This window comes from Rhinopithecus bieti, unplaced genomic scaffold (assembly GCF_001698545.2).
Source record: "Rhinopithecus bieti isolate Rb0 unplaced genomic scaffold, ASM169854v2 scaffold_16180, whole genome shotgun sequence".
Classification (NCBI taxonomy): domain Eukaryota; kingdom Metazoa; phylum Chordata; class Mammalia; order Primates; family Cercopithecidae; genus Rhinopithecus; species Rhinopithecus bieti.
In genome coordinates this window covers 544,175-555,961 of record NW_016808502.1, presented here as the reverse complement: position 1 = coordinate 555,961, position 11,787 = coordinate 544,175, and the positions used below count along the sequence as shown (strand labels likewise).

General features: G+C 43.1%; 1 long non-coding RNA gene across 1 annotated transcript in view; it reads left to right on the top strand.

Annotated features, from left to right (window-relative positions):
• The window catches only part of LOC108538613 (uncharacterized), a 36,223-nt gene that overhangs the window by 9,127 nt on the left and 15,309 nt on the right, over positions 1-11,787 (top strand). The window contains exons 4-5 of the long non-coding RNA XR_001888132.1: positions 3,796-3,961; positions 9,001-9,045. This is a non-coding gene — a long non-coding RNA (uncharacterized LOC108538613). The remainder of the gene's footprint in view (positions 1-3,795; positions 3,962-9,000; positions 9,046-11,787) is intronic.

Sequence of the window (11,787 nt, the reverse complement as noted above, 5' to 3'; positions counted from 1 at the left end):
TGGGACCCTCCCGGCCAGGTGAGGGATATATTCTTCTGGTGTGCCCGTTTGCTTAAAGCGCGGTATTGGGGTGGGAGTTACCCGATTTTCCAGGTGTTGTGTGTCTCAGTTCCCCTGGCTAGGAAAAGGGATTCCCTTCCCCCTTGCGCTTTCCAGGTGAGGCGATGCCTCGCGCTGCTTCAGCTCTCGCTGGTCAGGCTGCAGCAGCTGACCAGCACCGATTGTCCGGCACTCCCTAGTGAGATGTCCCCAGTACCTCAGTTGAAAATGCAGAAATCACCGGTCTTCTGTGTCGCTCGCGCTGGGAGTTGGAGACTGGAGCTGTTCCTATTCGGCCATCTTGCCTCCGCCACCCGAAATCTTTATTTTCTTTATATGAAGGCTGTACATCTTTTTTCATAAGTGGTGGTCTGAAAATAGAAACCAGATAAGTATTGTGTGTAGCCTTGAAATGAATCTGATATTGAAGACAGACCAATGGTGAATCTTAGACAGGTCTTGAGAAGCCAATCCCTGTCCAACAGAGTTCACAGCTCTGTTCTATTCCTGGCTTAATCATTTCCAATTGGTGGAAGTTTGGACAAGTTGTGTAATCATTCCAGCCCTCAGTTTCCTCCTCCGTAAACTGAATGAGCACATATCTCCTACTTCATGGAATGTTCTGAGGTTAACATTAGGTCACACGTGAGCTGTGCAAAACACAGCTCTAAGCACATCATGCGCAGGCTTTTTGGTGTATCATCTTGGCTTAGCTAAAATACAGTCCCAGAACTGCTTTCCTATTATATTTCTGGTTAAGGCAGCCTCCAAGGAATATTCCCTTGTGAGAACTGGAGGAAGCAGCCCATCGTGTAGCCTGCAGGCATCTTCTCCCAGGTATTCAATCAAACATGAACCCAGGTGCTGCTGTGAAGGGACTCCGCAAGTGCCATTACAATCTCTCATGGCTTGACCGAAGGTTAATCCAAAGTGAGATTGTCCGAGTGGCCTGACAGAATCAGTTGGAGTCTTTAAAAGAGAGTTTAAGCTCCTTGATCTAGCAACTCCGAAAAGCAGCTGCATTTGAAATTACTCTTCATCCTTCCATATTCTCCTTGCTGACCGCTGCCTGTGAACAACACACGTTAGCACGTGCCTGTCAGGGTGCAGATTGCTGACGGCATTCCCTCTCTGCCTGTCCTGGGACCACAGCTGCATCGTTTCATTTCTGGTCATCAGTCTGTTGATGTAATAAGTTCCTTAATGTTTTACCATACTCATGTACATAAATACATATACCCTGCAGGTTCCTCTTCTCTGGAGGAACCCTGACTGCTAGGCATAGCAAGAAACATCCACTGTGTATGAGGTATATATTTTTTTGAGCTATAGGTGCAGCTCTCTTTTCCCTTTCACTCTTTTTTTTTTTTTTTTTGAGAAAGAGTTTTGCTCTCGTTGCCCAGACTGGAGTGCAATGGCACAATCTCAGCTCACTGCAACTTCTGCTCCCGGGTTCAAGTGATCCTCCTGCCTGAGCCTCCCAAGTAGCTGGGATTACAGGCATGTGCCACCATGCCTGGCTAATACTGTATTTTTAGTAGAGACAGGGCTTCTCCATGTTGGTCAGGCTGGTCTCAAACTCCCAACCTCAGGTGATCCGCCTGCCTCGGCCTCCCAGAGTGCTGGTATTACAGGCATGAACCACCAAGCCTGGCCCCCTTTTACTCTTGTAATCTTTATACCTAGAAGTCCTGGTGCAAATGCAGACCTCCTATGGGAAGGTGAAGTAATGGTTAGCTCTTTGAAATGGACTGTCTTGACGTGCGATTTCCCGGGGATCCATAGCACTATGTATAAGCCATACATTCTCATGATTTCATACAGATTTAAATAAAAATCCAGGCCTGCCCTCAGTTGTGTGACTTTGGCAACTCTTAATTTCTGTTTGTTGGAGCTGACGAGGCTGACCTAACAGGTGGTTATGAGCACTAAAGGAAGTAATCTATATAAAAAGCAGAGAAAGCTCTTTGAACAGTAGCCATGTTGTTGGTGCTGCAGCTGTTGATTCCCTCAATACCTTGGTGGGGGTAGAATCTATCCTTCAGCTAGTAAATGTTTAATGCTTTATTTTGATTTCCGTGGATTGGGGAAAGTGGTGAAAATACTATCTTCAGCATCTTTTCAGCTCCATTACATGTCTCCAAAGGGCTGGGTCACATTTGCTTACGAAAAAGGAATAGAACCAAAAGCATTAACAGAACCTCAGAGCCAAAGTACTCATAGAATTAAGTCATAAACAGCCCATAACGGGGAGCCCGCAACAGTTCATAGCAGCAGAACAGATCATGGCAAAGCTCTTGTATCCACTGTAATGGGAGAAGTGGCTGATTTCAGCAGGTCAGAGTCAGCTGTGCACACACGGCTTAGTGATGGTGGCCTCACCATCTACAGTGGGCAGCCTCTGAGTGTAATGTAACCTCATCTGCAAGGCCTAAGCTGTGCTTGAGCAGAAGAGAATGAGTGAGAACTTGTGTCATAAGTAACAGATTTAGCATTCAAATTCCCCCTATAAAATAGCTATTTTCTATTTTCACCCAAATGGAGAACATAGGCCATTTGGGGCAGTAATGTATTATTTTCTGCCATATAGTTCTAGAATCCACTGTTACAATGTATGATACCCTGTTTATTTCCTGTTAAACTTTGTCCAGCACTGGAAAGAATGAATTGGGTAATTTCTTTCTGAATTATCAGCATTATACAAAGCCATATCTGTACTTTTGAATAGATTGTTCTACCTCATTATAAGACTGAAGAGAAGAAAGACTGGTAGTTTAAAAAATTAAAATAAAATCTTTCCTGGAAATGTTAAAATCATTTACGTTGAAAAGCTGCCTGGTATACCAAAACTTCGCAGATGAGTTGAGGAGATTTACTCAAAATGTTTCATAAAATTTGATTTACAGTTTAGAAGTCAAAGCATGAAATGAAATGGTAAATAGTTTAGCTAATGTCTATGGTACTTAGTTAACAGGTGTTAAGCAATTTTCCGACGTCACATTACATTAGTAAATTTATGTTTGCATCTAACTCATTTTATTCACAAATTAAAAAGCTGACTGTTTAAACAAAATCCAAGAGCCTGCCCCTCCCATATTATGACACTTTCTTTTCCCTTCTTCCTTAAACTTAGGTGATTTAGATGATGGAGCTAAACAAAGAGTTTGACATTTAGTTAACATCTTAAAACTGACTGATAGAAGAATATCATTTCTAGGCCGGGTGCGATGGCTTATGCCTATAATCCCAGCACCTGGGGAGGCTGAGGCAGGCGGATCACGAGGTCAGGAGATCGAGACCATCCTGGCTAACACGGTGAAAACCCATCTCTACTAAAAATACAAATAATTAGCCGGGCATGGTGGCGGGCACCTATAGTCCCAGCTACTTGGGAGGCTGAAGCAGGAGAATCGCTTGAACCCAGGAGGCAGAGGTGAGCTGAGATCATGCCACTGCACTCCAGCCTGGGCGACAAAGCGAGACTCCACCTCAAAAAAAAAAATCATTTCTATTAGAAATTGTTTCACCCACCCCCAGCACCCCTCCTCCTGCAGGCGTTCTATGTGCTAAATGTGACGTTCTTCAGCTGAAACACATGCAGTACCAGGACTGTTTGGCGGGTGGGTCAAATGAGTCTACAAGGAGAAAGAGGTTCCTTTCACCCCCACTGCCACCCTCAGTTTCCAGAAATAATCTTGAGTGTTTCATCTGCTATTTGCTTCTCTTATTTCACCATTTCCTGTCTTTTTGTTGTAGGTATTATCAGCTGACTTCCTGACATTAGAGATGAAGATTTTGCTCTCTGATACTGTTCACCCCAGTGCATCCCTACACCCTCACTCTTCCTTTGCCCACAACCTTCTCATTTCTATGGCGTAAGAAGGGGAATTGTATGGAATGAGTGGGCCTCCATCCGGGGAAGGTAGGAGGAAATTACTTTATACTCCTCACTGCTCCTTCAACCCACGCTGCAATTTGCTCCTATTTACTCCTCCTTGGAATCTAGAGTAACTGCAAAATATTTCACATCATTTTTAGATAACAAAAAGAATTCTGGTTACTCTATGTCACCCAATAAAATTCATGATGAAAATGTTTAGTTCAGTATAGTAGTCAGAACTTCAACATAGTTAAGGCCATGCCTCCTCTTCCAGGACAGCCAGACTGCAGTGGGAAAGGAAAACAGGGTCTGACTCCTCATTTCCTCTCTTCTTTGCCCTTTCTCTCCTTTTCTGTCCCCTCCCTCCAACCAGAAAAAAACACAGCTCCCCAGTGGGGTAAAACATTATTAATCATTTGGAGAAGGTTAATTGATGGATAAGGGTCTTGCTGTATTGCCATGGCTAGAACAGGGCAGCTGATTTCCAAGCTTGGCAGGCGTCTCTGTCTCTGTCCCTGTCTCTGTCAGTCCCTCTGGTGACTTCTTCATGGCTTTTCCCATTGAAAATAACTGACTCACTCATAGGTGGGAATTGAACAATGAGATCACTTGGACACAGGAAGGAGAACATCACACCCCGGGTCCTACTGTGGGGGGGGTGGAGGGATAGCATTAGGAGATACACCTAATGTAAATGACGAGTTAATGGGTGCAGCGCACCAACATGGCACATGTATACGTATGTAACAAACCTGCATGTTGTGCACATGTACCCTAGAACTTAAAGTATAATAAAAATAAATAAATAAAGTAAAATAGAAAAAAAAAAAAAAGAAAATAACTGACTCAGCCCCTTGGCCTGGGTGGTGCTTTGTGCTCAGAGCTCCTTTCACCCACATTTAATGCCCTCAGCTTCTTCTGCTAAAATAACTTTCTTCTTGGGTGAGTCCCACTTGAAACCATCGTTAGACTTCCTTCTTCTTACGTAGCTCATATCTCATCCATTGGAAATGTACATTTATGTTAGGAAAATAGGCCAGGTGTGATAGTACATGCCTGTAATCCCAGCATTTTGAGAGGCCAAGACAGGAGGATCACTTGATCCCAGGAGCTTGAGACCAGCCTGGACAACAAAAGGAGACTCCATCTCTATAAAAAATTAAAAATTAGCCAGGTATGGTGGTGCACGCCTGTAATCCCAGCTACTCAGGAGGCTGAGGTGGGAGGATCACTTGTGCCCGGGAGTTGGAGGCTACAGTGAGCTATGATTTCTCTACTGCACTGTAGCCTGGGAAACAGAGGGAGTCTCTGTCTCTTTGAAAACCAGTTTTACAGTTAGAAATAAGTTTTTTGTGTATTTGTTTATTTTGAGATGGAGCTTCACTCTTGTTGCCAAGGCTGGAGTGCAATGGTGCCATCTCAGCTCATTGCAACCTCTGCCTCCTGGGTTCAAGTGCTTCTCTAGCCTCAGTCTCCTGAGTAGCTGTGCCTACAGGCATGTGCCACCATCTCTGGCTAAGTTTTTTGTATTTTTAGTAGGCCTGGTACAGTGGTTCAAGCCTGTAATCTCAGCACTTTGGGAGGCTGAGGCGGGTGGATCACCTGAAGTCAGGAGTTCGAGACCAGCCTGGCCAACATGGTGAACTCCATCTCTACTAAGAATATAGAAATTATTGTTTTTAAGTGGGTAGCATGTTCTCTCAATGTCAAAAGAGCCTCAGTCCTCCCAGTCATCTTATCCACATGCTCATTTATCATGCCTTCTAGGTACACCCCACTCCTTAAACGTTCTTTGTGCCAGGCTTATCATCTCACTGGTTCCTTCACAGATTTGAATCAAATCTCTGATGTGCGTTCATCTGTGTGTTTCTATGGAAGTCATGCTTTGGACCCTTTAAAAATTATATTCTATCACCTGCATCTATAAGTGTACACATCCCATATAAAGTGCTTATTTTCTCTGAATGTCCATAACTTCTCACTCTGAAATTTTTTCAAGTATAAGTTCAACACTGGCCAGTTGCCTCCATTTAGACTCAAGGAAGCCACTCAGATTTCTCTGATCAGACTTCAGGTCTCTCTAAGCTGAGCCACGTAGATATGACATCTGCTTCCTCCCTGTGAGAGGTGAAGATACTCCAGGCCTCTAAATACATCTCCAGAAACTTATTTCTTGTATGCCTTAGTTCTAAGGTCCTAAGTTAGCAACACATTTGGTATGGTTTGGCTCTGTGTCTCCACCCAAATCTCATCTTGAATTGTAATTCCCATAATCCCCCACATGTCGAGGGAGGGACCCAGTGGGAGGTGATTGGTTCATGGGGAGGGGGTTTCTCCCATGCTGTTCTCAAAAGATAGTGAGTGAGTTCTCATGAGATCTGATGGTTTTGTAAGAGTTTGATGGTTCCTCCCTCACATGCTCTCTCTCACCTGCCGCCATGTAAGAATGCCTGCTTCCCCTTCCCACATGATCGTAAGTTTCCTGAGGCCTCCCCAGCCATGTGGAACTGCAAGTCAGCTAAACCTCTTTCCTTTACAAATTACCCAGTCTCTGGCAGTTATTTATAGCAATATGAAAATGGACTAATACAACATTATATATACTTTGGTTGTTGCTAGGTAAATATTCCAGGTTTATAGTACAGAAGCTTTCTAAATATTATTTGCAACCGAGCTGAGTAATTAATGACTTACATATAGTTATGTTGAACTATTGTTTTTTTTAGTTGTTATTGAGAAGTCCTGTGTTATTCAGATTCTTACAAAGTTATCTATGTGAGCCTTTCTTTTCCTTTTCTTTGGAAGATTTTATGATCTAGTCATTATCACTAATAGTCTGAAATTATACATGGGGTACTTTGTAAGGAACAATTTTAGACTTTTTGTTCTGTTTTTCAGCAGTTCTTTTATTCATTATTTATTCTTTTTATTTATTTATTTTTTGAGACACAGTCTTACTCTCGCCCAGGCAGGAGTGCAGTGGCGTGATTTCAGCTCACTGCAGCTTTGACCTCCTAGGCTCAAGCGATCCTCCCACCTCAGCCCCCCAAGTAGCTGGGACTCCAGGTACGTGCCACCACACCTGGCTAATGTTTGTATTTTTTGTACAGACGAGGTTTTGCCATGTTGCCCAGGCTGGTCTCAAACTCCTAAGCTCAAACAATCCTCCCACCTTGGCCTCCCAAAGTGCTGGGATTACAAATAGGAGCCACCATGCCCAGCCTCAGGGATCCTTTTAAATCTGGAAACTCCTATGCTTTTATTGTGGAGAATTTTCTTTAATGTTTGCTTTCCTATATTTCCTTTTTCATTGTTTTTAACATTATGAAATAGTTTAGTTGAACCCCTTAGAAATATTATCTAATATTATTACTTTTCTCATATTTTCCATGTCTGTTTCTTTTAGCCCTGACTTCTGGTAGATTTCCTTAACTTTAGCTTGCAATTATTCAATTAGATTTTATTTTAACTTATGCGTTTTTAAAAAAATACATATTTTTTGAATGTTTTTATAGCTACATGTTCTTCGTTCATACATTCAATCTGTTCTTATTACTTTGAGAATATTAGTTAGTTTTAAATAGTCATTTTATTCTGTTTCATGCAGTTTGTTTCCTCTGGGTTTCTCCACTCTGGTCCTTTCGACTGGTCTTTCTTGCTCAAATGCCTGCTGATCTCTGGTTATCTCCCTAGTTAAGTGCAAGGCATGGGAAGTGTTGCTTTCCTTGCTGGGCATTTCCAGCCCCATGGTTGGAGTCAACTTTCTTTTTTTTTTTTTTTTTTTTTTTTGAGATGAAGTCTTGCTCTGTCACCCAGGCTGGAGTGCAGTGGCAGGATCTGGGCTCACAGCAACGTCTGCCTCCCGGGTTCAAGCAATTCTCCTGCCTCAGCCTCCTGAGTAGCTGGGACTGCAGGCTTGTGTCACCATGCCCAGCTAATTTTTGTATTTTTAGTAGAGATGGGGTTTCACCATGTTGGGCAGGACAGTCTCGATCTGTTGACCTCGTGATCTGCCCGCCTCGACCTCCCAAAGTGCTTGGCTTACAGGCGTGAGTCACCGCACCCGTCCCTGGAGTCAGCTTTCTTTGGGGCTTCTCTCTGCAAGTCCTGTCTGTCAGGTAGGATAGTAAACATTTTGCCCTCTGATTTCTAATGTCCGAACACCTTCCTGGGGTAGTCTCCTCTCCTGTTCTTTGTCTTTGTGGGCATTACACATTCCCCTCCTTACTCGATCAAAGCAGACTTAGGTTCAGAAGCCCAGTCTGCCATGTTTAATCAGAGATCTTATCAATTCATTCTTCTGTCTCTAAGGTGATTGCGTTGCTACTCTTGTGAAATTTGGAAGCTTTGTGTTTTAATCCGAAAGGACAAATCCAAAAGAGATTCATGTCACAATTAGAATAGTAAAAATTTTTTATTACCCTAAATAATAAAGCTTCATGACTCTTCTGCTATGCCCATTTTATATTTAAATGACTGAAAATAAGATTTGAGGCATTACTGTCTTCACAGCCACCCTGGTAGACTTGCAAGCCAATTTTATCAGCAGACTGGCAATCACATCATTCAATCATAATTCTTTTCTCACCATTTAAAAAGGAATCAGGCCAGGCACGGTGGCTCACGCCTGGAATCCTAACACTTTGGGAGGCCGAGGAGGGCAGATTGCCTGAGCTCAGGAGTTCGAGACCAGCCTAGGCAACATGGTGAAACCCCGTCTCTACTAAAATACAAAAAATTAGCTGGGCGTAGTGGCATGCACCTGTAGTCCCAGCTACTTAGGAGGCTGAGGCAGAAGAATTGCTTGAACTAGGGAGACAGAGGTTGCAGTGAGCCGAGATCTTGCCACTGCACTCCAGCCTGGCGACAGAAAGTGACTCAGTCTCTAAAAAAAAAAAAAATAAATAAATAAATAAATAAGAATCAGTCCTTTTCTGTATCCAACACAGGCAGTATCTCTGCAAATCAGCTGCTATAAATCCCCTGCAATGAATTCTGTCACAGCTCAAATAGGGAGCCTGGGGGCTTTTGTTCACTTCTAACACAGTCTCATTTTTCCCATGTCTCTCTTTTATTTCTAGTTCATCAGGGGATCAACTATCTTGGTTCCTCTTCAGCACCTGCAGGTGAGACTCAACCTTTTCCATAACTTCTGCTCCATCTGCCAGTCAGATGGGTCTCTTTCCCTCACCTTTGGACTCCAGGGTGTTCTCCCACCACAAAACCTCCTCCACAGAAGCCACTCCCCATTCCCAGAAAAAATGCGGGCCTCTCTACCTTCATTTCCTCTTCATTCTTTTTCTATACTCGACTTAAACCATCTGCAAGGAAGTGATTGTGACTGAGGTTTCTTAACTTGCACACAAATTCTCATGTATTTGGGAACGTATATCATTTGCATCACGAATGCCCCTGCATGCATAGATCCCAGAGAAATGCTCTAAGAAAGGCTTCTCTAAGTTATTTAAGACACATTAGCCTAGTGATTTCAGACTTAAATTCCTTGTGGCTGATGTTCATGGCAAGACTCCTCACATGTTGGCTGGTACCCATTTACCTGCTTCAGTGTCAAAATCCTCGTGGGGATGCAGCAGGTGGTACACAGAACTTCCAGCACCCAGTGTTAGTTGACCAACTGGCTGTCAGAAATGAACAATCTTTATATTTGTGCATTTCACATGCTGAAATAAGGTGGGTTCACATATTCCCAGAGAAAATGAGCCTCATAACATAGTCCAATGCAGTAGGAGAAACAAAGAAATAACTATTCAAAATATGGTAGAATTTTTTTTTGGAAACGTGCTTTGTAGAATCAACATAGATTAAAACTATGTAGGAAGAATGTAATGCTGTAGGAACAATTTTTCTTCTAGCTAGACCACAGCTCTGCCACATCCATAGGACTCACCTGTCAAACAAAAGACCTCCCATAACATCCTCTCCTGCTACAAAGACTATACAGCCTGCATTAACAAATGGATGCTGTGCATGTTTACTTTATTCATTTATTTATTTATTTTGCTACCAGATCTTAGATGAGGAAAGATCTTGATCCTCCAAATATGTAAGCTCACTCAGTTCTTAATAAAATCATCTATCATAGCTTAATATTAGAATTTAAAATGAATGAAAACATTCAAGGAAATGCACTGAGCTTCATCAGTTGTAACTTTAATATAAGTTCTAAGAAATTGCGTAACTGACTTGAGTGTCAATTATTTTTCTAGTAGCATAGTAAAGTGCCAGTGCCCTTGTCTTTTGGGTAAAAACATTATCTCTTCATCTGGAGTAGACACAATTGGATAATTGGGATCAAGACGGAGTGCAGAATTTAACATACCTGTTGGGTTCCCATGACTAAGGTCCTTACTGACTGCTGGAGGATAGAGGCTGTTTCCCAGCTGCCAGGGTGTGAAGGATGGTCCTGACTGCCTCCGGCAGGAGGTGCCCAGTGATCTGAAACTAATAAATGAGGTCCATTAGGGCAGATCACCTGAGGTCAGGAGTTTGAGACCAGTCTGGCCAACATAGTGAAACCCCATTTCTACTAAAAATACAAAAATTACCCAGGCGTGGTGGCATGTGCCTGTAATCCCAGCTACCTGGGAGGCTGAGGCCAGAAAATCACTGGAACCCAGGAGGCAGAGGCTGCAGTGAGCCAAGATTGCACCATTGCACTCCAGACTGGGCGACAGAGCAAGACTCCGCCTCAAAAAAAAAAAAAAGAATTTGGAAAGTGGATGGTGGAGTGTGGAGCGAAGCATGTAAGCAGAGGCTGCTCTGAATTAAAGATGCTAAATCCACATTCAAGTAGCATCCAAGAAACTCTAGTCAGAGTTCACTTGCCTGGAAGCCAGCAGTGGCAGTGAGACTGGGCAGGTGTGCTGTGGGCCTTCTGGCAGAGTCCTGGCCAGCAGTGGCAGAGAGACTGGGCAGGTGTGCTGTGAGCCTTCTGGCAGACTCCTGGCCTTCGTCTCTGGCTCTTTCATGCCCTGAACACTTGCTTCTTCCCCATCAGACTCTAAACTCCTTGCTGACAGGCTGAGTTGACTCATTTTGATCTGAGCCGAGAAATAGTAGCAACTCAGAAGTCTTTAAAGTTGAAGGGCCACCCTATTAGAACAGAGGCTGTGTCTGCTCAATCATAAGCATGACTTAATCAAAGCAAACTCAGCATTAAGATGCTCTATGTAGGGAGAGGTGAGGGGGGCACATCTGCGATCAGGAAGCAGGTGGGCAGCATCAGGGAGGGTGAGGCACTGAGCTCCACGCTCATAAAACAAAGAAGGGCCATATCACAGTGGCTGCAAACCATCTGGGTCTAACAAAATGTCACTGTCAGGGAGGCCCTGGTTGCCTGCCCATGCAGCTTTGTCACAGGTCCCTGCTATTGTTATTACTCTGTCATAAAAAAAAAATGAAGAGTCATCTCAAAAGACAAAATAATCGTACACAGAAGAGAGGAGGTCCCTGGTGAGCTGTGCTGACACAAGGTGGTTTTCACGGTTCCAGGACATTCAGTGCAAAAGTCCTGGACACAGATGCAACAATCAATATTACTTTGTTTAATCCCTTGCCATATTTAAAGCTGGGCAGAGAATGCATTAAAATTAGAATCAATCTCAACAAGGAAAGAATAGAATGACCTCAAAAATCCCTGCTTAACCTTTTTTATTTTGGCTTCCAGCAACAAATGACAGCTTTCATTATCCTGGAAAGTACAGTAGATTTGTCACTAACCTGCACTTTGCCAGTGCAAACCTATACAAGAAATTTACCAGTAAAATGCAAACTTATAAAAGACATTTAGGAATAGTGAAATAATAGTATTTACAGCTTGATCAAAATGTTCTTTTTGCCGGGCGTGG